Consider the following 26062-nt stretch of genomic DNA (forward strand, 5'->3'; position numbering starts at 1 on the left):
TACTGGAAATCCCGCTGCTAGCTGTCGTGTTTCATGATTTTGTTTGTTGCTTTTTCTTTCCACAATAAAACATTTGAAAAAGAGTAATTTTCAAGAGTTGTGTAAGGGTTAAATTGAATGGACCCGGAAACCTGAAGCAGGAATTTCAATTCATGATTAACCCGCAAGTGTTCAGTGCCATCCAGACATTGAACATCACACTGAGTGCTTCTGTGAGTGTTTGCTGGGTGTAACCAGCGCTAACCTCACTGTCCATTGGCAGTGCACGTCAGCAGGGGCCCAATATTGTAACGCCCGAGCACCACTTAAATCTGACCTGCACTGCTGAAAACTAACATGCTCCTCTTAAAAGGAAAGTGTTTTAGGTAGAAGGGGTGCTGACAGCCACGTAGAAAACAGTGAGGAATGACATAACATGGAAAAGAATGGCTTCAGGGTTTTCAGATGCTACACTGAAGGCCTCCGTGGGTGAAATAGAAAGCAGGAATGGTGTACTATAATATAATATATAATCTTAATTCGTGTCACAAGTAGGCTTACATTAACACTGCAATGAAGTTACTGTGAAAATCCCCTAGTCGCCACATTCCGGCGCCTGTTCGGGTACACGGAGGGAGAATTCAGAATGTCCAATTCACCTAACAAGCACGTCTTTCAGGACTTGTGGGAGGAAACCGGAGTGCCCGGAGGAAACCCACGCAGACACGGGGAGAAAGTGGAGACTCCGCACAGACAGTGACCCAAGCCGGGAATCGAACCTGGGTCCCTGGCGCTGTGAAGCAACAATGCTAACCATACACACAGTCAGACAGCAGGCCTTCCAGATAAAGGCTCAAAAGACAATGGGAGCAGTTAGCCGTGGAAGCCAATTCCAGGAGACATGCCCTGAGGATCTGACTGCACTGCCACAAGAGGTTCAATGACCTCACACGAGCGGTCAAGATTCACGAACGTATCTTCAAATGCGACAAGTCTCCAACTGAGTGAGTAGCTTCACAGACTGCTCAATGCACATCTCCCATCAACCACCTCCCAACAAGCTCTATCAATTGCAACTCATACTTAACATTCGTATGATTCACCTCATGCTCACACACTTAGCCTCACACCCCTCTCTCACAGCAACCATGGCAGAGAAGGCGGTTGCACGATACTCACCGACACGCGTATTTCTCTCTTGCCAGATGAGATTTGGACTGCCTACCTTTTAATGAATTTTGCAATGTGTCGAAGCAGACACTTGGGTGGGCAGTAACAGCGGGACGGTCTGTCGGTGATTGGGGAATTGGTGCTGACATTACTGGTAAAACACTTGGACGAGTTCTTCATGAATAGCCCGGCACAGAGAGGTGATAGAGGTTGTCTTCTCCATTCTCCTCTTCACCTTCCTTCCCTTCTCTTCACCCTCCTCTTCCTCATGCTCCAACTCCTCAGTTGCTCACTGCACAGCTGGTAAAATTAGCTGCCCCCTGTGTGATGATAAAATTGTGCAGCAGACCACCACAAACCTCAACACACACTTGGCAGGGCTGCTTCCGTAAAGACCATGCTGAGAAATTGTTCTTTCAGCGCGGAAATAGTCTGTTCTATTACAGTATATGTGGTGCCGTGGCATTCATTGTAAGCATGCTACACATGTGTTCACGGGTTGGGCTTTGAATTCATCAACCATGCAGTCAGAAAGTGGCTCTATTTTCCCATTAGCCTCCCTTTGGTGTGCTGTGGTGGCTCAAATGCAGCTGACACAGTGAATTGCCACAGAATGAAGGTATGGTGTCCGCTGTCAGGATACTGGGCACTGACTTCCACGATGCCCTGCCGATGGCCACAAACCAACTGGCCGTTGAGCGAGTGGATCCTTTTCAATCCCAGTGTGCGACTGAATTGACATGCGGTGCCTGCAGAGTATTGTGAGTGTTGCCAGTGGCACCTTGCACCATGGGGGAACTCCACTGAAGATTTGCATCTCACTCTGTCTTTTCTGGCAAGAGAAAGAAAAGTAGAATCAGATTTCATCGAATTGCGCCTCAGCAAGCACCCCTTACGCAGCAATTGTTCCGATCTTTCTCCAAAGTCTCTTTCGAGAGGCATATCATCCTACTTTGGAGATGCTTCACCATTCAGTAGGACACAGGCGAGGGACCCAGCTTCAGCCTCCGCAGACTCTCTCCCCCACCTGCGAGGCACAAGTCAGGAGTGTAATGGAGTATTCCCTATTTGATAGAGTGCAACTCCAACAAAAACCCTGGAGCTTGACACCATTCAAGACAAAACGGGGTCTGCTTGACTGGCACTCCTTAAGCATTCACTCTCCCCACCACTGACCCACCGTGGCTGCATCATCTACAGGATGCAGTGCAGCAACTTGCCAAGGCTCCTGCAGCAGCACCTTCCAAATCTTCGCCAGCTAGTTGGACAGGGGCAGCAGGCGATGGAGAACACCACCGCCTCCAGAATCCCTAAACATGGCAACCAGTCATAGGATTTCCAGTATCCAATTGGAAATTGGTCACACACCATCCCACCATTCCTTCGCCGTCTCTGTATCAACATCTTGGAATTCCCTGCTTTGACATCACTGCGGGAACACCTTCACCACTTGGGACTGCAATGGTTTGAGATGGTAGTTCGCTACCACCTTCTCGAGAGGCAACAGGTGGTGTGCAATAACCACTTGTCGGCAATGCCAACATCTGCTGAATTATTTTTTTTAAAATCCTTTATCCATACTTGGTCAACAGCCTGGAGTTTCCTGGCCAATCTGGGGATGGGTGCACCTCCGGCACCAGAAATGCTGCGGTTCAAGGACCAGGCCCCCAGCCAGCTTCTGAAGGCAAGTAGGAATGGCCAATAAATGCTAGCCTTGTCGACATCACCCACACTCTGATAACAAATAAAACAAGAAATACTTGCTACTGCGCGCAACAAAATCGCACATTGAGACCAGGGCCGGGATTCTCCAAAAACGCGGCTAAGTGTTGACGCCGGCGTAAATAGCTGAGTGTTTCACGTCGGCATCAACGGGCCTCTTGGCCCAGTGATTCTGTGACCCACAGGGGACCAGCACAGCCGCGGAGTGCTCCGCGCTGCTCCAGCCGCCGAGATGTGGCCCTGCACTGCCGGCCGCGGGTCCGGGCTTGCGCGTGGTGGACGGCTGCGGTGCCGGGTCCGCGCAACATGGCGGAGCCACACAGCGGGCCGACGCGGAAGAAGGTAGGCTCCCCCAGATAGCGCGCGCCCGCTGATCGGTGGCCCCCAATCACGGGCCTGGCCTTCGTGGAGCCCCCCCCCCCCCCTCAAGACTGATCTCCCACCCACTACGAGGACGGCCGCCGCAGCAGCGACGCCAAACTCCCGCTGGGTGGAACCATGCGTGAACCATGTCGGCGGGAACTCTGCCCATCGTGCGTGGAGAATCACCGCGGGGCCTCTTTCAACGGCCCCCAATCGGTGCCGCGTCGACCGCACGCACACAACTGCCGCCGATTCTCTGGTCGCCGGAGAATCGCGTCCCGGCGTCAGACCCGATCGTGGGTCTGAGGCCCCATTCTCCGCCCTCGCGCCGAGCGCGATTTTGGCACGGAGGCTCGGAGAATCATGGCCCAGTTCATATAACCATGCCTTTTCCACTGCGCCTGTAATACCTGGAAGTAAAACAGTCGTGCTATGTTGGCAACACATGTTTAAAGAAGATGCTGTTTGATAAACACATTTTCTTCACGCCTTGTGGTTCACTCGTTTGATTAAGTAGGCTTCACTTATTTGAGCGTGGAAACAATCAAGTGTGTTCGAAATCAAGATGAAAATTAACGTCAGCGCGATGTTTGAAATGGAAGCTGATTTGGGTTTGATGCACAAAGTATGACATCTGTCCCACAGCTCGAGCAGGTCCCAGATGGCGTCAGCAGCTTTGGTGGGTGCAGCAATTTGCAAAGCTAATATTGTTCCAGATTTGTTTTTACATCTGCAGTTTTGTCAAACGCTGTGAACCCTGATTACTTTTTGGCCCACGTGTTAGGAGTTCCATTAACTTCGACCTCGAGGGCCCCTGTCTTGTGGGCACGGCAGTGAGAGGAGAAAGAATCAGCTGACTGCAGGGGCAGACTGAGACTTAAAAACAACACGCAATTATGTTGTACCTTTGAATTTGGGGAAAGAAAACACCCCCGGGACCTTGCAGTAGCAATTTTCAAACTAAATTTCACACTGAAGCACAGATGATGATATCAGGGCTGATGCCAGGTTTTAAGGAAGAGGTAAAGATGCGAGAGAGGGAATTCCACGTTCCGAATAGGGTGAAGAGACGGCGGTGCAATGATGGAACTTTCCATCTCTGAGTTCAAAGGCTGGGGACTTGGGCCCTGCCCTAGAGACTGGAGTACAAAATTTAAGCTTGTGCATCAGTGAGGGAGTGCAGCTCAGTTTGAGGGGCCGTCTTTCAAATCCTTGCAGGTGCTATTTCCAAGCAGAGCGGGGGAGTTCTGTCCCGGCCAATATTTAGCCCTCAAACTCCCATTTATCATCCTCTCTCCTGGAGACTGATATAAATGGGGATGGAAGCCATCAGACGCACGTCAGATTGTGATGTGCCAATAGTCAAAGCGCATCAAGAGGCTATTTGGCCCATCGAGTCCTTGATTGATTTATCCACTCCCCTGCTCTTAGGAGGCCGGTGTTGAGCTTTCTCCACCATTCAGGACACGAGGGGGGAGGGCGGGGGGGGGGGGGGGGGGGGGGGGGGGAGATCCTGCCTGTCCCCCCCACCCCACACACCCCAATGGCTGCCAGCCAATCAGAGGTCAGAAGCTGCAGGTTGGGGGCGGAGCGAGGGGTGGCATCTGCTAGCGATGCACCCAGCGAGTGGTCTAGGATTACCAAGGGACCCAAGCCGTAGGTGAATGAGGGCGTAATGGGGGTGGGGGTGACGCGGTGGGTATTGTGAAAAAAGTGGGTGGGGGGGGGAGGTCGACAGCAAGGGCGAGGTAGAGTGGCTCTTAGCGGAAGTCAGCCTCCTCTTCCCGATCCTAGTCCCTCGATCAGGCATTGAGCGTTGGTTTGGATAGCAGACTTCCCTGTGAAAATAGCAAAAAAATAATTTTGGCCGAGTGTGAGGGGTTATCAGATTATACGAAAGTATGTCCCCGATAACCTATCACCCTCTTGTTTGCACAAATAAAGATTTAGACGGCAGTTTTGCTGGTAAATATGCCATTGTCTCTTAGCGCCCGCACTGCATTCTAATTTGGTGCTGCCATTAACATAATTTACAATAAACAAATTAAATGGCACGGGTTCGTGTGAAAACATAAAGAGTGCTTCCAGGAATACACTGCAGCTTTCATTTAAATAAATACTCCAAGCTTTTTGACGAGGTTAGCATATGTTGCCGGGTAATAATGAGAATTTGATTTTTGATTGTTTGAAAATAAAACAAGTGTAGAAGCAGCGGGCAGCTTGGTAACTCAAGCTGTTGCGCAATTAACTTAAAACCAGCGGGTGATGTGTCACGGGTTTGACTGTCACTCCAGCTCGCTCACCTGCGTCGGCGCTTGCGTGTGGAAAGAGGGCTTCAACCTCGGGCAGGCAGGCCAGAGAGGGGGAAAGTGACACCGTCAAACAGACTTATGCCCCCCTCTGGCTGGTTTTCTTCCGGCAGTCACCGGCAGCAGCACTGAAGAAATCTGTGCTCAAAGTGTCCTCTTATCGTATCAGCTGGCATGGCCACATAATGTTGATGTTGGGAAACCTGTACGGAGAGAAAAGAAACGGAACGCTCGGTCTGTGCTAGTGATAAAGCTCCACATGTGCCCACTCGCTTCTCACCCGACCCACTTGCACTAAAATTGCTTGGGGCGCAATTCCATTTAAAGATGCATTGAAATCTATTCTCTCCACGACTATCAGTAAGCGATGTCATTGTACAAGTGTCCACCTTCCCTGGCGGTGCAGTGTGATACTGTTTGTACCCTATTTATTGCTAGCTTCCCTCGGGTGCAGGGTGTTACTGATTTCATCTATGTTGCCAAAAATGCCCCAACTCAACACGCGGGCACCTTTGTCAACCGGAAACCCTTCCACTCCATTGATGTGCGGATGGCTTGTGACCGCAACAAGGTCCTCCTTCATGTGTGTGCAAGGTTCTTTGGTAGCTGCCACTACTCCCTCATACTAGATTCCCCAACGCCCTTGGCTATTTCAGCGACCATCCCAGATCCGTGGATGTTTCGGAGGGAGCAAGGGCCGCCCCTTAAGGACTTGCATAATGGGACCCGCACTGTGAGGCAGATTGTTCAACGACGCAGCCATGTTGTCTCCAGGCGTACTACCGAGCAGACCAGTGGCATTTTATCAATGGGTTTCAGGTGGCTCACTCACTCAGGTGCATCTCTGCAAAAGTGGCGCAGCAAATGGAATTGAGCGTGGGAGTGGTGTGCTGCATTCTGCACAACATTGTGCAGCGAAGCGGCGTACAAATCGATGGAGGTGACGCCATGGATAGAACTCCAATCTCTGAGGAGGGGGAACATGAGGAGCAGTAAGTCCCTGTCTGTTGGGAGGATGCTGAAATGGCCGAGGATGAAGAGACCACCAATGGCAGAGCAGCTGGGAGGCGTGGCCATGTAACCAGGGTTGACTGCGGCAGGACGGGGCTTCTCACAAAGCTCTCCATACCACAATGCCCAAGAGCCAGTCCCTGGTGACCATAAGACCATAAGACATGGGAGCAGAATTCGGTCACTCAGCCCATCGAGTCTCCTCCGCCATTCAATCATGGCTGATACTTTTCTCATCCCCATTCTCCTGCCTTCTCCCCATAACCTCTGATCCCCATATAATCAAGAACCTAGCTATCTCTGCCTTAAAGACACTCGGTGATTTGGTCTCCACAGCCTTCTGCGGAAAAGTGTTCCACAGATTCACCACGCTCTGGCTGAAGAAATTCCTCCTCATCTCTGTTTTGAAGGATCGTCCCTTCAATCTTAGATTGTATCCTCTGGTTCTAGTTTTTCCTTGAACTGGAAACATCCTCTCCATGTCCAGTCTATCCAGGCCTAGCTGTATGCTGTAAGTTTCAATAAGATCCCCCCTCATCCTTCTAAACTCCAATGAGTCCTCAACCGTTCCTCATATGACAAGCTCTTCATTCCAGGGATCAGGTGATATTGTCTCACATGAACAATCGTCTATATTGACCCCACAATTACTCAAGCGTCTGCATAATCACCACAAGGGACAGAATGAACATCAATGATTTGGACTCTTCAGTCACATTCATACGATTGAAACCCTCCCCATCTTAACCATGGGCCTTGTTATGTTGCAAAATCTGCTACCCCACCCCCACCTAATGTAAACACCAATGGTTGTAAATGAGGGGCCCAAGTCGCCAAATCTTTCCTAACCAGACCAGGTCCACAATGCTGAGAGTGACATGGCGTCAGAATTCGAACCCACATTGTTGATAGGATTGTGTGTTGTGGAATAGATGCAGGTGAGGAGCTCATAACTGTGCAGCAGCCCTTTAAATTAACTTGTGCACCATCCGTCCCAGCCGATGTGTGTGACGCGGGCCACCGCATGCAACTTGAGGGTGCTGAGGAGCTCTTGTTACTCCCCCCCCCCCTCCTCCTCAGTAACTTGCACAGCCCTGGATTGGCCTTCAGGTGGGGTTGACGGGGCGTGGGTGGTGGTTGCTGATGGGGCAGGACTGCCACCCTGCCGACTGTATCATAATAATAACCTGAAATTTACAATGAAATAAATGCCATTGGAAAAGGGATGCAAATGCACCGTGAAAACCACCACTTCTGTCAAGGTCTTCTCAACCTCAATTTAAACTTCAAATTTAGCCTTCAGTAACTTGAAACATGAGCACTGCTTCTCTCCCCCCCCCCCCGCCAGACACTGTCAGACCTGCTGAGTTTATCCAGCATTTACTGTTTTTATCTGAATTTAAAGTTCCCCCATAGATGTGCATTGTCTGTGTTTAATCTTCTGCTGACTATTTTCTTTCTTTATTCGTAACCAGACTTGCACCAATTCGAAAGAAAATGTCTGTTTTCATAAATCTCTCCAGTCCTAATATCTGCTTCCTGGCTTCACTCTTCATGGGGATGGCACGGTGGTTAGCACTGCTGCCTCACAGCGCCAGGGAGCCGGGTTCAGTTCTGGCCTTGGCTAACTATCTGTGCGGAGTCTGCACGTTCTCCCCGTGTCTGCGTGGGTTTCCTCCGGGTGCTCCGGTTTCCTCCCACAGTCCAAAGATGTGTAGGTTAGGTGGATTGGCCATGATAAATTGCCCTTAGTGTCCAAAGGTTAGGTGGGGTTACTGTGGTAGTCGGTATTAGAGGTATTGCGGTACCCTGTAATGCTGTAAGACCATTGGTGTAGGAGGTACTGTTTTCATTGGTTAAGCCTGCCTGCTGGTTCCGCCCAGTAAGGCGGAGTATAAGAGCCCGTGTTTCCCCAGCAGCTGCCTTCTATAGCTGCGCTGCTGGGGGAAACATCCAGTGTAATAAAGCCTTCAATTGTCTCCAATCTCACTTCTGGAGTTATTGATCGAGCATCAATTTATTACACTAGATGTTTCCCCCAGCAGCGCAGGTACAGAAAATAGGGCGGGGGATTGGGCCTGGGCACGGTCCACTTTCAGAGGATCGGTACAGACTCGATGGGCCGAATAGACTCCTTCTGCACTGTAGATTCTATGGTCAGAATGATAACATTTAACCCAAAAAGTGGGGAAATTGGCATCAAATTGTCTAGCACTGAGGGAATTTATTGGAAGAAATTGGAGAGCTAAAACACCCTTCGTATTTCAAAGGATCATTTGACATGAAAATTCAATGGAAACCTTTACCATTGGAGTGAGGTGACTGAATAGATCCACACTCTGGTCTTAATGAACATTTACTGACATTAGCATGTGAAAAGACTTGGATCTTTCAGTAAATCTTCAAAATCTTGTCAAACCAGTTTTGCAACAACTTTTACAGCTCCTTCCCTCTCCCTGTTCAACATGACATTATTTCAATTTACTCTTGTTCTTCATTTCTTTAGAATTCCAGCCTTACATTCACAGATTTTAAAAAAAATTCCGCCTTGAATTCATGCTGTGCTGTTGTTTAAAAGAGTTGTCGGAAAAAGTTGTCGTCTGCTATTTCCACAAGCATTAACCCATTGATTTTATCGGGGGAATTATTTTGAATGAATTTACCCCGCTATTAAAATAATGAACAAAGGAAGTTCAGAACACTACTTTCTGATAATAGTCACAGAGCAGTTTTAAGGTGCTAATTGTTCACTGCCAATATTAATGAGATCGAGAACGAGGAGGATCGGATTTGGAAAAGCAGTGTGAGCGAGAAATAACTTTTTCACACAGTGAGCGGTTCGAGTGTGGAATGTGCTTCCTGGCAGTGTAATGGAGGCAGGTTCAATCGAGGCCTTCACCAGGGCATACATACTCGAATGGAAACAGTGTGGGGAAAAGTTAGGGGAATGGCACGAAGCTATGATACTTATTTGGAGAGCCGGTTAGACACAATGGGTGAAATCTTACCCAGAAAGGGGTCAGTCCCGGAGAGAAAAACAGAGTGAATCTCGCTGATGGAGTCGGTGGGATTTCTCATGGAATTTTGAGCCTCTTGGAAAAAAGGAGTGGGCGTAGCTAACGCCGCCACTCCGGCAAGGTGGGGACTCATAGAGCCAGGAACTGGCTTCAAATGGGGTGCTATCTTTAAAGACCAGTGCTGCAGCCAAATAGCTCCCAGATCACTACTTGGGAGCTCTCGCCCCCAACAGTCATCGCTGGCAGATAGCTCCCCTCCCCCCACAGTCATCATCAGCAGATCCGCCCCCCCCACCACGCCCAACCTACCCCCTCCCATCACACATATACGTATCCCCCGCCCCCCCACCCCACCCATGGGGCTCCAACTAGAGCACTAGAGTCCTACGCTGGCACTGCCAAGTTAGAAGTGACAACCTGTGCCAGGGAAATGCCAAGCACTGACCAGGCATGTCCCCCCCCCCATCAAGGAACCATACTTACTTCTACACCCCCACCCCCCCCCGGAGGAATCCCCTCGACTGCCTCACGCCTGGCCAGGCTAAGCGTAAAGGATGCTGGTGTGATGCCACGCCGGCACTGGGTCAAGATTCCATGAGGGGGAGAAGCCCTGGAGGTGGTGCTCACTAGTGACAAGCTGATGTATTACAAGAGGTTCCCGGGTCCAGGCTGCGCAATTCGCACTACTCCACCGGCGAGGTGGGGGGGGGGGGGGGGGTGGTGGTGGTGGGGGGGGGGGGGGGGCGGGGGGGGGGGGGGGGGGGGGGATAAGATTCCAAAAGCCAATCACGCGTTTCGCTTCTCTCTGGATTTCGAGCCTGCGCCGACTTTCTCATGGACGGAGAGAGCGATGGCTCAAAATCACCCCCTGTGAGTTGAATGGCCTCCTTCTGCACTTTAACAACTCTGTGGTCTCAGTTGGTGAGAACTTGCTATGGGTGAAATTCGGTTGTCAAATCTGGCTACATGAGAGCTCTTCAAAGTAGTTCAAGACAGGGGTTCACCTCGTTCATTCTCAGACGAGGGTATGAAGAGACTCAGCATGTCGCCTCGCCAGCGACACCCACATCATTCATGTGAATATTTCCTTTTAAAAAATCATTCTGGGACATTTCTGAAAGTGTAGGGGTGCTGTATGGACATATTTTCAGCATTTTCAGTTTTACATTCCTTGCCTTCGGTCATGACGATTCTTTTTTCGGTTGAAAAAGACCTTCATCTGCAGGGTTTACCTTCTGGGTATTTGAGATAAGTTAATGCCAGGACATGCAGAGTTAACGCTGCCTGGGAGTGTGCAGCACTATGAAAGGGGGCTCTGCTGTGCCCCTGGGAGGGTCCACTGGTCAGTTTTTTTTGTTGCAGCTGGTAGAAAGTTGTCGCAATGGAAGAAGAACCTCCAGTTCTTGCCGTCTTACCAGGGAAGGAGCAAGCTTTATTTTTCACCAAGCCAACACCACCCCCAACACTCCCCACCCGGATATCCGTGTCCAGCTGCTGGAAATCCAAACAAGGGCATAAACTTTTTACAACCAGGATGTTCCCTGGTCATTGACAAAAGTCATTTGCATGATCCCCAAGATTCTGGTTTCAGATCGAGACCCGCTCTGCCCATTTATTTATTCTTCGGGTTGGAAAACAATTTGTTTTGTTGCCTGTGCCTGCAGGACTGGGTAGGGTTAAGTGGGAAGCAGTGTGCAGAAGGGTGGCGGGAGGGGGGCAGGGGGGGGGGGGGAGCACATTCTGCACGATGCGAGCAACAACACACGCACACAAAAAAAAAATTGGATTATTTTCTAAACTGCCAGAAAAGTTCACCTCTGAGACTGCGAGCTCTCCGGGTGCTGATAAAAAAAAGTGTTGGCGTAATAAAATTTTAGCCACCCTCCCCTTTTCTTATTGGCGGAGGCAAATTATAAGCAATTTTAAACAATTTCAATATGTTTAATGGTCCAAAGTTAAGCTAAACTGTTCCATTCACTGAGTAAAGTGCCAGATCTGTAAACGGGAATGCTGAGCTACCCCAAGAGTGCACTCATTTTAAATTTTGGTTGGAAGCGGGATGCACGTGTTTATTACAATTTCAAACAAAATGCTAATGTCATTAAACAAATGAGGTTTAGGCAAATTAACTGCATTTTAATATTCCAAAGACTATGACACAGGACATTGTGTAACAAAACATTGGCCAGAAGTATCAGTTGCAAGCGTGCTTTTCATTGCCGTGAATCTCAGGAGAATATTTGTAATTAGTATCATTTGCCTAATACTTCAGGTTAATTAGAATATTTAATTGAATAGCTGTAATCTTCAGAGATGACTATATTATGATCAAATTAGTACCATGGTTACGCACACTGATCGCTGCTGCAAAGTGCCTTTAACTTCTGCTGCGATGTTGCTTCTCGAGTGTATTCCACACGCAGGCAGACACACAAAAAAGCTGTTTTTTCAACACTTTTAGAATCTCAATGAACCATTTGAACTCCGCCATCAACATTTAATTATTTTGTGGGGGGAAAAAATATATACAAAGTCTCCGCCATAGCTCCCATATGGCGCCTTGGCAAACACACTTGCTCAGCTTGCAAGTACGGAGCGAGATTTCAAGCGAGCCCTGAAAGCAGAGGCTTGTTGCCAAAATTCCTCCACCCCCACCCCAACCAACCCCTCGTGCCCCTATCACCGCCCCCCCCCCCCCCAACCCCTGCCCCAGCCCCCCACCCCCTTCTCAATGTTTACAAATACAGGCCATCTGAAGCCTCACAGGAGAGGTTACCAGGAAACCATTCAGATACTATTAGGCACAGATGAGTTGATTTTTACAATGCCACAATGACTTTAAATCTCGGATGGGAGAGGTAGAAAATGACTACTCTGAGTTCCGTAACTTTGTGACAAAACAAAACTTGCGATTCGGGAAGGGTAGGTGCAGAGGTGATGGAGGGAGTCGGGGGTGGGGCCCGGGCAGTGGAGAAGGTGGAGGGGGGGGGGGGGGGGGGTGGTTGCTGGTTGTACACAAAGACACAGAGGGTAAATGAAACCATTACTGGTCGCAGCGCTTTCGTTCGAACTAGTGCCAGGCACGCCACTGAGTAGAATAAAAAGAACTGGCAACAAAGATGCCACCCCGAAGGTTCTCCTCCATGTTGGACTGCGCCCAACCATAAACATCTTGGAAACGGGTTTGACCAAAGGGACACTACTCTTGTTCAAGTTATCGGGCGATCTCCTAACCCCCTGACATCCTCATTAGCTGCCCCCCTGCGTTGCGTGACATGTTGGCAAAAGCCGTCTTGTTACGCCAGTGGGATTCAAACACAACAACTGAGCAAGTGCCACTGCTGGGCACGATCAGCGGCATTGCATTCACTGTGACCCCGTGAGGAGGAATGGTCTCAACAGCATTGAATAAATATTGAGTGTTTAGTGTAAAAGTTGGACTGGCCGAGATGAATAGAGCTGTTTGCTGTAGACCAGAGATTAAAGCACTCCTATTTTTGGATGCACCACCGGTTGGTGTGGGTCCAGCCTGAATGGTGAAGATGGAATTTGACCTCCATTTCAACGACGATCATTGGTAATGTAGCAGCAATGTTATTTCAGTAGGATATCCAGAAGCCTGGAGACATGAGTTCAAGCCCCACATTGACAGCTGGAGAACTTTAATTAAATAAATCTGGAATAAAAAGTATTAGTAACGCTGACCATAAAACTACCAGATTGCCAAAACTACCCAGCTGGCGCACTAAAGTTATTTTGGAAAATAACTCTGCCGTTATTACTTGGTCTGGCCTTTCTGTGAATTTAGACTCGCAACAATGTCATTGACCTGTAACTGCCCTCTGGAATGGCGTGGTAAGCCACGCAGTGGTTAGGAATGGCAACATGTTCTGGTTGTTGCCCATATCCTGTGCACAAATAAAATGAACAAGTAAAAAAAAATGACCCAGTGATGAGGAACAGCCTGAGCACGATTGACAAATGATAAATATTTAGCAGACATTTTGCATTTCTCCCCATGTGTGGTAGTGTGGTGGTCCCTTTAAGGGTCGATACTTCATAGGCCACGTGACAGGTGCTGAGCTCATGGGGAATGAGCGCGCGAATGTTAGCCTGTTGGGTTTTTCGACACGGATCTGGCTATTGGGGTTTGGTCGGAGTTGGCCTGGGAGTTGAGGGGACTATACCTGTGTTGTAGTTGTGCTGTCCAGAGTATATACTTCTCCTTAGATCAATAAATCACTGTTGTGATTGAACACTTCCTCGTGGCTTGCCACTCAGTACAACATTGGCGATGAGAATAAATCGAGTCATTCAAAGGAAACCCATCGAGATTTGGAAGGGGGTGGGAGTGGTCTTTCAGAGGCCTGAAAACATAAAAGATCATCAGCAGTTGAACAGCGATGTCACTATTCGGGAAAATCGATCCGTTTGATCCGGGTGTTGAAAGTTGGGGCCAAGGTGTCGAAAGGCTTAGATATTTTTTCGCTGCCAATGAAACCACGGCAGAAGAGAAACAAAAAGTAATAATAATAATAATAAAAAGGAATATTACTTAGAGTTTGCGGTCCACAAACAAATAACTTTGTGCGAAGTTGAACATCAATTGGTGAATTAGTGAGGGGACATTACAAACCCCAACCCTCCATTAGTAGGCAGCGTCATAATATCCATACGACCATGATACGTCCTGAAGAAATGGTGGCCGCTTTTGTAGCCAAGCTTCAACAAATGTTGGAACATTGTGAATTTGGTACTTCTCTCAGTGACATGCTGCGTGACCGGTTAGTCTGTGGGATCAACTACTCAGAAATTCAGAGAAGGTTGCTGGCAGAAACCAAGATGTCCTTGGACAAAGCAGTTGACATGGCTCAAGCGACTGAAGTGCTGAACAGTGCGCTTTCGGATTACAAAGGGTGCAGAGAGAGACAAACCAGTTGCGGCGGGAAGCGCCGGCCGCTCAAGGTTCCCAAAATGAGGAAGCAGCGGAGAAAAGACAAAAGGTTACCGGCAGTTGCAAGGGTTGGAGGCTTGGAGGTACATCGGCCACCTTAGCTACCTACACTGGAGAGGCACTGAAGATATTGGAGATGGCATCCATACCAATATCATCCCAACAGCAGTCAGCTCAGTGACCGTTAATCATCGTGGATGGGAAGACGCCAAATCTCATTGGGTGTGACAGGCTGAAGAAAATCAAATTGAATTGGCAAGAAATATTCAGCATCGCCGACGATGTTTTCCAGGAGCTTCTACGGAAATACCATGGGGTCTTCCAGAGAGTTAGGATGCATCAAAGGATTGAAAGCAAAGATCTGTGCAGGGCCAGATGCAACACCAAAATATTTCACACCAGAGCGGCACCTTATGCTCTACACCAAAAGGTGAAGATGGAGTTGATGTGTCTAGAAGACCTGGGGGCAATCGCTCCAGTACAGTTTTCAGAGTGGGCAGCACCCATCGTCCCAGTGATGAAGCCAGACCACACAGTCCGAACCTGCGGTGATTATAAGATGACGGTGAACAGGACGGTTAAAGTAGATAAATATTCTATTCCAGGTAGAAGGTTTATGTTAGGAAGTCACCTGATAAACTTACCTTATAAACTTTGCTTTGAGAGAAATTAAGGGGGGAGGAATGTTGTAACGTGGCCCCTTTAAGGTGTGACACATTGCAGGCCATGTGACAAGCCCTGAGCCCCATGGGGTTGGAGCATGCGAACGTTAGCCTATCAGGGGATTAGGCACAAATCTGGCTGTGGGGATTTGGTCTGAATTAGCCTGGGATTCATGGGAACAAGACCTGTCTGTACCGTTCCTCTTAGTTAAATAAACCACCGTTGTGAATATACACTGCCTCGTTGCTTGCCTTGCAATACAATACCATGGAAATATAAAATCGCAAACTTGTTCCCCATTGTGCCAGTATGTGATGATAAATTTGATTGGTTGGTCATCATTTGATGGCATCTCAGGGTACTGAGGAAGAATGCAAGCACAGATCTTCATGACTAACATTTCTTGACTAAGATGACAGAGAAGAATGTCTTCCATTAGACATTAGGACCCAGAATTTTGCACACAGCCATTTTTGGAATGTGTATGTTGGGACTGGGAGGACAGAGTGGGCTGTAGTACCTGAATAGTGGGGCCTGTTAGCGCCACGTGTTACTGCAGGACGAGTTTAATAAGTGGCAAGTCAGCCATCCCAGACCATTTTCATGACAGGATCCTGAAACAAGCATAACACGCATATTTAAGGTGGCTGCTTATTTTGTCATCGGCTGTGGCTGCTGCTCCAATGGGACGAGAGATGTGCGACCAGCCTGGAATTAGAGCATGAAAAGAAATTAAATGAAAATCGCTTATTGTCACAAGTAGGCTTCAAATGAAGTTACTGTGAAAAGCCCCTAGTCGCCACATTCCGGCGCCTGTTCGAGGAGGCTGGTACGGGACTTGAACCATGCTGCTGGCCTGCCTTGGTCTGTTTTAAAAGCCAGCGATTTAGCCCAGTGTGCTAAACCAGCATGCACACTCTCCGCCATATTGGATCCTTAGGTGAATGTTTTACACCTGGATCCTTGGTGCAACTGGAATTATGGAATTGCCAAATGGTTACAACACAGAAATGAGGACGGATGTGCTGTACTTGGAAAGGGTCCAGAGGAGGTTCACGAGAATGATCCCCGGAATGAAGAGCTTGTCGTATGAGGAACGGTTGAGGACTCTGGGTCTGTACTCGTTGGAGTTCAGAAGGATGAGGGAGGATCTGATTGAAACTTACAGGATACTGCGAGGCCTGGATAGAGTGGACGTGGAGAGGATGTTTCCACTCGTGGGAAAAGCTAGAACCAGAGGACACAGCCTCAGACTGAAGGGTCGATCCTTTAAAACAGAGATGAGGAGGAATTTCTTCAGCCAGAGGGTGGTGAATCTGTGGAACTCTTTGCCGCAGAAGGCTGTGGAGGCCAAATCACTGAGTGTTTTCAAGACAGAGATAGATAGGTTCTTGATTAATAAGGGGATCAGTGTTACGGGAAGAAGGCAGGAGAATGGGGATGAGAAAATATCAGCCATGATTGAATGGTGGAGCAGACTCGATGGGCCGAGTGGCCTAATTCTGCTCCTCTGTCTTCTGGTCTTATGGTCTTATTTAGCCAATTGAGTCCCTGCAGCCTCTCTGCTGGAGAAATTTGCCTACCACTCCCCCTCCTTGCCCCAGGATCATGGGGTCAGGATAGTTCCTGAGTCTGATGCCCATCTCAACCATAAAAACCATGGCCTGTGTTATTATTCCTAAAGCGTCGGAATCCTTATCCAATTCCCTTTTGAAAGCCATGATTGAATCTGCCTCCACCCACACTCACAAGCCGTGCGTTCCAGATACTAACCACTGACTGGAAAACAAATATGCCTCATGTCACCTTGGATTCTTTTGCCAATCATCTCAAACCTGTGGCTTCTGGTTCTCAATCCCTCCACCGGTTTCTTCCCATCTTTTATGCCGAGACTCTTCGCGATTTTGAACACTTCTATCAAACCTTCTTTCACCCTTCTCTTCTAGAAGGAGAATGATCCCAACTTCAGCAGCACGGTAGCATTGCGGATAGCACAATTGCTTCACAGCTCCAGGGTCCCAGGTTCGATTCCGGGCTTGGGTAACTGTCTGTGAGGAGTCTGCACATCCTTCCCGTGTGTGCGTGGGTTTCCTCCGGGTGCTCCGGTTTCCTCCCACAGTCCAAAGACGTGCAGGTTAGGTGGATTGGCCATGCTAAATTGCCCTAAGTGTCCAAAATTGCCCTTAGTGTTGGGTGGGGTTACTGGGTTATGGGGATCGGATGGAGGTGTTGACCTTGGGTAGGGTGCTCTTTCCAAGAGCCGGTGCAGACTCGATGGGCCGAATGGCCTCCTTCTGCACTGTAAATTCTATGTTAATCTATGTTAATCTATGTTCAGCACTTCTGAACTCCCGGAAAGTGAAATTCCCGTAAATTGTCCCCAAAGCATTCACATCCTTTCTGAGGTGCGGCATCCAGAATTCAACACAATTCTCAAATTGAGGTCGTGCCAACCACTGTTTCACTGTTCACTGTTTCAACATACCGTCCTTGCTTTTGTACTCTATGGGCCGGATTCTCATGGTACTGATTGGAACAGAAATGGAAATAGGATTGGGATAAAAAGGTGAATGGACCCTGGATCGGAAGGTCTCACCTCCATTGCTGGAACCAGCTATTTTCACTAGCATGGAAAGAATGGTGACCCGCCACCCCAAGCAAAACCCCGGCCACCTATTGGTGCTGGTACCAGTTCAGAAATGGCCAATTTATAGATTCCATGTGATTATCAGTTACTTATCTTTATATTGTTGATCATGGCACATGGGTATCGCTGGCTGGGCCAGCATTTATTGCCCATCCCTGAGGGCATTTAAGAGTCAACCACGTTGCTGTGGGTCTGGAGTCACATGTAGGCCCGACCAGGTAAGGATGACAGATTTCCTTCCCTAAAAAGGACATTTGAACCAGGTGGGTTTTTATAACAATCGACAATGGTTTCATGGTCATCTTTAGACATTTAATTCCAGATTTTCATTGAATTCAAAGGTCACCATCTGCCATGGCGGGATTCGAACCCAGATCCCCGGAGCATGACTCTGGGTATCTGGATTACTAGTCCAGCGACAACACCACTACACCACTGCTACTATCATGGAGACAAACATCATTGGGAAGGCCTCATGATAAGCGCTTGCTGACTGGGTGGGGGGGCGTGGGAGGGAAGGAAGTAGGGGGGGAGTATGGTGTTGAAGAGAGGGGTGATCATAGTCATAAAACTGATCTGCATTGCATTCTTCATTGTTTTGAGTCACTCATGTTCTCATCAATGGAGCCGGGCTTCGATATTGGGCTGCAATAGCACACAGCCAGTCTCTGGGCCCATTTCAGTCTCTGGTCTGCTTCTGGAGGCGATGGGCTGGTCTCCAGCTCATTTCCGCCCGATGACACAAATGCCATCCGGTAAAACGATCTCTGGATTACTAGTCCAGTGACAATACCGCTATGCCACTGTGAGGGGGATGTGGTGGTGTTGTGGTATTGTAATACAGAGACCCCACATAATGGGTGGCACAGTGGCATAGTGGCCAGCACTGCTACCCAAGGCTGGGTTCGATTCCAGCCTTGGGTGACTGTCTGTGTGGAGTCTGCACGTTCTCCCCGTGTCTGAGTGTGTTTCCTCCGGGCGCTCCGGTTTCCTCCCACAGCCCAAAGGTGTGCAGATTCGGTGGATTGGCCATGATAAATTGCCCCTTCGTGTCCAAAGATTAGGTAGGGTTACAGAAATAGGGCAGTGGATTGTGTCTAGATAGGGTGCTCTTTCGGAGTGTTGGAGCATCCTCAATGGGCCGAATGGCCTCCTTCTGCACTGAACAGATTCTAATGCTCTCGACACCCAGGTTCGAATCCTGCCATGGCAGATGGTGAGACTTGAATTCAACAAAAAGATCTGAGGCGGGATTCTCCCGAATCCGCGCGATGGCCCGACGCCGGCGTGAAAAACGGCGGGAATCACTCCGGCGTCGGGCCAACCAGAAGTTGCAGAATTCTCTGCACTTCCAGGGGCTAGGCCGGCGCCGGAGGGGTTGACGCCACGCCAGCCAGCGCCAAAGGGACTGCACGAGTTAGCGCATGTGCAGAACCGCCGGCGTGGTTCAGCCCATGCGCAGAGCGGGCGGCGTATTCTGGCGCATGCGCAGGGGGGTGTATTCTCCGTGCCGGCCATGGCGGAGCCCTACAGGGGCCGGCGCGGAAGGATGATGTGCACCCACGGCATAGGCCCGCCCGCAGATCGGTGGGCCCTGATCGCGGGCCAGGCCACCGTGGCCCCCCCCCCCCCCCGTGGCCGAATCCCCCCCGCGCGCCCCCCCCGAGGACCCCGCTCGACGGCGGGCAAGCCAGGTCCCGCCATGATGGACCATGTCCATTTCACGCCGGCGGGACTGGCCGAAAACGGGCAACCGCTCGGCCCTTCTGGGCCCGGAGCATCGCCAGGGGGCCGCTGCCAACGGCCCCCGACCGGCGCGGAGTGATCCCCGCCCCCGCCCGAAAGCTGGAGCTGGAGAGTTTGGCAGCCGGCGGCGGAGCGGCGGGGCGAGATTCACGCCGCCCTCCGGCGATTCTCCAACCCGGCGGGGGGCCGGAGAATGCCGCCCTATGTACTTCCCTGATCGCGAGATGCTCCGGCTGTTAAGCATTGCTTTTAAGACCAACTTTTGTTTCTGTCACAATGACCTCGCACAATGAGGATTAGATGAAGAATTCATAGGATCACTGAGCAAATTCTTCAGCTGTTTAGCAATCCCGTTGCATGATAAATGAAGTGACGCCTAAACAGCGATATATTAATCATGTTTTATGCACATTTAGAGACTTCCATTTGAGAATTCCTTGTACTGTTTGTCCTTCACCTCTGAAAGTTTGTGCCACTTTCAAATGTTAAGTCATTTTGTGATATATGATAATTAGTGTGCTGATAGCTCTCACCTCAAATGAGCTCAGGTCCTCAGAGTACAATGGAATCAGATTTAGACAGGTAAATTATATGATACATTACCCAACAGATGGCAAAGAGTGAGATAAAATTATATATGCGATATGTTAACTCAATGCATTTTATGTTAATATTAACTGTTTACATCAAAACAAAAGCCTCCCTCTCAGAAATGCTTTCCACACAGTGAACAACTCATGAATCCAGAAAGAATAGGATCTGTTGGATTGCATTTTGCGATGACAAATCCTAATTAGATCTTGGTTTTGCAGTCAGTGAAGTGAAGTTCCCAGTAGACTCTCACCTGAAATCAGTCCAACCAATATGAACATTTGAGGATTGGCAAACGCAACTTGTTTCCGGGCTAAATCCAGTTTCTGCAATCTTCTGCGGAAATTTTAGAAAAATATCGCGCTGGTATTCGACTTGTTTGACGAGTCTGGCCACGCTCCTGACTGAATTAATTAGCATGGCAAGTTTCCACTAATTGTACATTTACACACTTTCAAGAACCTCTGGATTTTGAATATCGTCAAGGATAAAAGAGATGTCTTTGAAATAGGATCACACAGAACATACAGCAGAAAAACAGGCCGTTCAACCCAACCAGTCCACGCCAGTCTTTATGCTCTGCTCAAGTCTCCTCCTCTAGTTTTCTAACCCAACTCAATCAGCATATCCTTCTATTCCTTTAGATTTAGATTTATTGTCACATGTACCGAGGTACAGTGAAAAGTATTGTTCTGCGTACAGTCCAGGCAGATTGTACCATACATGAAAAACATAGGACATACGATAAATACACAATGTAAATACATTGTGGAGCATATGGAGTATACTGCTACAACAGGAGAAAAGATGTGTGCAGAGATCAGCTCAGTTCGTAATAGGGTCATTGAGGAGTCTAATAACAGTTTGGAAGAAGCTGTTCTTGAAACTGTTAGTGCGTGTTCTCAGACTTTTGTATCTTCTGCCCGATGGAAGAGGTTGGAAGAGGAAATAACCCTTTTTCCCAGATCAGCTTACTTAGCCTTCCTTTACTATTGTCTCACCACACTCTAGCTTAAGACTTTTCTTCTGAATTCCACATCTGATTCCATTGTGATTATTTTTTATTGACGTCTTCAGAGTTTTGCTTCTCCGCAAGTAGAAAGTTTGCCTTCAGAAAACTTTCAGAATTTTAAAGACCTTTGCATCCAAATGTCTCTTATAACATGGCGACCAGGATTATACACACTCCAGTTGTGATGTGACCAAGGTTCAATCGAGGTGTAGCGTAACCTCCTTACTTTTCAAAATTACCCCAACAGAAATAAATCCTCAGTGATTAGATTGGTTTTAAAGGCTTTAAAGTATTAAAACATTATTCATTTATTAAGAAACCGACTTGTATACACCAACGGTGCTAGTAAATGGTTCAGCCATTTGGTTAAAGTTATTTCCAGTGTTTTTTGATGAGGTTATGAACAAGTAATGGACTGGACCCTCTTATTAATAATAATAATAATATTTTTGTAATGTCACAAGTAGGCTTACATTAACACTACAATGACGTTACTGTGAAAAGCCCCTAGTCGCCACATTCCGGCATCTGTTCGGGTACACGGAGGGAGAATTCAGAATGTCCAAATTAACTGACAAGTCTTTCGGGACTTGTGGGAGGAAACCGGAGCACCCGGAGGAAGCCCACGCAGGCACGGGGAAAACGTGCAGACTCTGCACAGACAGTGACCCAAGCCGGGAAGCGCACCGGGTCCCTGGCGCTGTGAAGCAACAGTGCTAACCACTGTGCTACCGTACCTCTTCAGCTGTATTAGTAACACTGCCCTACATTGTTGCTCTTAAACACGCGGAGAAGTATTTATTAATGCAAGGGGGAGTGGAATGAAAAATGCTGCTGATTGCACTGGTTCATGGACGATTTTACATTCAGCAATATGCAAATGCATTTGAACAGAAACTTGAACCTTAAAATGAACAGGGAAACGCCCAATTTAGTGTGCAACATGGACCCAGATTCACGATTGCACCCAAAACTGAATCTCTACCCTACATCCTGTTAATGTTTTTGTCAGAGACACTCATTTGGAATGGTCACTCCATTGCTGATTTTTTCTTTTAGCTCTTACTCGCTCTCAAACTTAATTGCTTCTTACTTATGGGTTTTTAATCAGAGTACTATAATCATGTATGAGCAAATTGAGTTCATAACCACTGCACCCATTTTCTTGGACAGCAGTTGCTGGTGGGAACATAAGAAATAGAAGCAGGGGTCTGCCATTCGGCCCCTCGAGCCTGCCCTGCCATTTAATAAGGTCGTGGCTGATCTGACTGTGGCTTTTGTTTCACTTTCCTGCCTGTCCCTCATAACCTTTAACTTCTTATGTCAATCAACAACCTATCTAACTCAGCCTTGAATCTATTCACAGACCCACAGAAAAGAATTCCAAGAGAAGAAATTCCTTTTCATCCTCGCCTTAAGTGGGAGACCCCTTATTCTGAAAGTGTACCCTTTGTTCTAGATTCCCCCATGAGGGGGAAACATTTCTCAGTGTCTACGCTAAGTCCCCACAGGATGTTATGTTTCAATAAGATCACCTCTCATTCTTCTGAACTTCAAAGAGTACAAGCCCGACCTGCTCAACCTTCCCTTATCAAACAATCCCTTCATCCTAGACCTCTGAACTGCGTCCAGTGCAACGCTGGGGTAGAATTGATGCAATTTTTTCCCAATCACTGGCCATAGATTTGGTGAATGATTGGCACTAGGAAGAGGTCAAACATCTCAGTCCCAGGGCATTGCGATTGGTGTTCCTCAGGGTAGTGTCCTAGGCCCAACCTTCTTCAGCTGCTTCGTCAATGACCATCCTTCCACCAAGAGGTCAGATGTGGGGATGTTCGCTGATGATTGCACGATTTTCAGCACCATTCGTGGCTCCTCAGATACTGAAGCAATCCGTATCCAAATGCAGCAAAGCCTGGTCAACATTCAGGCTACAAGCACCAAGCAATGACCATCTCCAAGAGGGAACCCAACAATCTCCCCTTGGCTTTAAATGACAATATCATCACTGAATTCCCTACGATTAGCAACCTGGGGGTTACCATTGACCAGAAACAGAACTGGACCAATCATGTAAATACTGTGGCTGCAAGAGCAGGTCAAAGTCTTGGGATTCTGCAGCGAGCAACTTACTTCCTGCCCACCTTCTACAAGGCACAAGTCGGAAGTATGATGGAATACTCTCCATTTGCCTGGGTGAGTGCGGCTCCAACAACAGCCAAGAATCTCAACACCATCCAAGACAAAGCAGCCCATTAACTGCTTGGCACCCCATCTACCACTTTAAATATTTATTCCTTCCACCACTGATGCAGTAGCAGCAGCGTGTACTGTGTGGCCATGAGGGTAGACAGGTAACGGGATTTGCCTTCCCGCCAGACCCTTTTTCCAGCGCCGCACATCCCCGCCAGCAGCGGGATTCTCCGTTCCCACAGCCGGCCAATGGGGTTTCTCATTGTGGCCACACAACGCCGTCGGGAAACCCGCGGGCGTGGGTGCACTGCTGGCGTACCGGAGGATCCCGCCGACAGAGAACTCCGCAGAATGTCTTTCAAAGCTGCAACCTCCACCACCTCGGTGGACAAGGGCAGCAGATGCGTGGGAACACCACCATTTGCAAGTTCCCCTCCAAGTCACACACCATCCTGACTTGCAACAAAACGCCATTTGCTCACTGTTGCTGGGTCAAGCCCCTTTCCGAACAACATCGCACGTGATTGGTGGCAGCCATTCAAGAAGTTGACTCACCATCACTATCTCAAAGGGCAACTAGGGATGGACAATAAGTGACACCCACATCCCGTGAACGAGTAAAAGAAGAAACACGGCTGAAATGGCATAATTGCTCTCTCTCCAGAGTTTCCGTCAATCTTCTGGTGAAGTTAAGGCAGAAAATCAGGAGACGCCAATCAGAATGTTCCAGCTGACTGTCTCTGCAGTGCCACTCATACTTTTCCAAAGCCAAGACCTCAAAGACTTACAACCTTATAATGTTCATCTCTTATAGGGGCTGGTTTAGCACAGTGGGCCAAACAGCTGGGAACTAGGCCAGCAGTGCAGGTTTACATTCCCGTACTGGCCTCCCCGAACAGGCGCCGGAATGTGGCGGCGAGGGGCTTTTCACAGTAACTTCATTGAAGCCTACTTTGGGCAGCACGGTAGCATTGTGGATAGCACAAATGCTTCACAGCTCCAGGGTCCCAGGTTCAATTCTGCCTTGGGTCACTGTCTGTGCGGAGTCTGCACATCCTCCCCATGTGTGCGTGGGTTTCCTCCGGGTGCTCCGGTTTCCTCCCACAGTCCAAAGATGTGCGTGTTAGGTGGATTGGCCATGCTAAATTGCCCATAGTGTCCAAAATTGCCCTTAGTGTTGGGTGGGGTTACTGGGTTATGGGGATAGGGTGGAGGTGTGGACCTTGGGTAGGGTGCTCTTTCCAAGAGCCGGTGCAGAGTCGATGGGCCGAATGACCTCCTTCTGCACTGTAAATTCTATGATTCTCTATGATTCTACTTATGACAATAAGCTATTATTATTATTATTCAACAATACTTGCAGAATTATCTACACTGATAATGCAAAACAGCAATTTGCATTTATATAGCACCTTTCATGCAGCAAAATGACACAGGGTCCTGCCCAGGAGCATTGCCAAACAAACTTTGGTACCAAGCCACATTGGCCACATAAGGAGAGGTGACCAAAAGCTTGGTCAAAGAGGGATGTTTTAAGGAGCGTCTTGAAGAAAGAAAGAGAGGAATGGCGAAGCAGAGAGTTTTAGAGAGGGAATTTCAGAGCTTAGGGCCCAGGCACTTGGAAGTCATTGGCCCGCCAATGTGAAATGATGAAAATCGCGAATGCTCAAGAGCCCAGAATTGGAGGGGCGCAAAGATATCAGAGCGCTACAGGTTTGGAGGAGGTTACAGCGATAGGGTAGGGAGGAGGATGACGTGGAGGGATTTGAAAACTAAGACAAACATTTTAAAATTGAGGGACATCCTCTATGAGAAAAGAAACCCATCTGGAATTGATGTCTAGGGAATTGCAGTGTCAGTATTCAACCTCAGGACAGGACCTGACTTTGGATTTACGTTGCAATTTTAATTGGCTCCAGTGTGAGGTGAAGCAGCCGATGTTTAGATCTGTGATGTAGATGCAACCAAAGAGGGCTGTCTTAACACAGCATCAGCAAGGGACCACTTACTGTGAATTAGCAATCCTTTGTTGGATTTGTCCTGACAAGCAATATTTCCACTTTTTCTTTTGTTTCCTCGTTTTCCATGAAGCCAAATGATGATTGTGAGCAGAATGTTCTCAAGGCACCACTGCTACACCAGTTAACACGTGGCCTGAAACACAGGTTTTCAAATAAGGCAGCAGTTCATCAAATTGTCAAACATAGTCACACCAAGCTTCCCTTTATCCCCAAACATGCCCTCCCTCACCGCCCAACCTGAACAAGACTCCTCAATGACTCCCCCTTGGGCTGATCTGTTCCCTGTAAGAACACTATTCACGAAGCCCTATGCTGCTCTCGCTCATGTATTTGCTTTGCTTGGTCCCTTGTTCCGCACTGTAACCAATCACTGTTTGTCGATGTAGCATTTGTCAATGTAGTCTGCTGATTATTCTTTTTGTCTACTATGTACGTACTGTGTACGTTCCCTCGGCCGCAGAAAAATACTTTTCACTGTACTTCGGTACATGTGACAATAAATCAAATCAAATCAACTGTTTTTCAGTTGCCAGACAACACCTGGATTGCATGACTTCTCAAGACCTCAATATATCTGCAATGGTGCCCTCATGAAAAACCATAGTTTTTCATGAGGGACTATAGAAAGTGGATCATGATCTTCCAACTGTTCCGACCTTGCGAC

The sequence above is a fragment of the Scyliorhinus torazame genome, chromosome 11 (assembly GCF_047496885.1).
Source record: "Scyliorhinus torazame isolate Kashiwa2021f chromosome 11, sScyTor2.1, whole genome shotgun sequence".
Classification (NCBI taxonomy): Eukaryota; Metazoa; Chordata; class Chondrichthyes; order Carcharhiniformes; family Scyliorhinidae; genus Scyliorhinus; species Scyliorhinus torazame.